Source organism: Mytilus trossulus, chromosome 14 (genome assembly GCF_036588685.1).
Source record: "Mytilus trossulus isolate FHL-02 chromosome 14, PNRI_Mtr1.1.1.hap1, whole genome shotgun sequence".
NCBI lineage: Eukaryota > Metazoa > Mollusca > Bivalvia > Mytilida > Mytilidae > Mytilus > Mytilus trossulus.
Window position 1 is genome coordinate 26008851 of NC_086386.1, and position 467 is coordinate 26009317.

Genomic DNA, 467 nt, shown 5'->3' on the forward strand with positions numbered 1-467 from the left:
CAGGTATTGGTTCACCATTTTCCAAGTTGAAGTTTACAGTATTTAGTTAAATGTAATACAGATGGTTTTTAGATAGACTTGTTTTCTCAAGTGTCCAGTTTAATATCAAATGAAAGAGCTGTTATTAATTATACTGTTATCTTTCCTTATGTTATCTCTTAATATAACAATATTTTCTCTGATCCTGACAAACAATATTTCACATATTTTGTCTTTGAAATGAATTTAACAATTTTACTATCAAAAACTTTGGAGGGTTCTTGTTGCTAAGTTTTTAGTTTTTTTATGTTGTGTCTTGTGTACTATTGTCGGTTTTTCTTCGTCTTTTTTTAGCCATGGTGTTGTCAGTTTATTTTGATCTATGAGTTTGAATTATTGTTCCTCTAGTATCTTTAGCCCTCTTTCAGCATATCAAAACTGCAGTAAATGCTTATTGCTTATATTTCTAAAGTGATCAATACACAGCA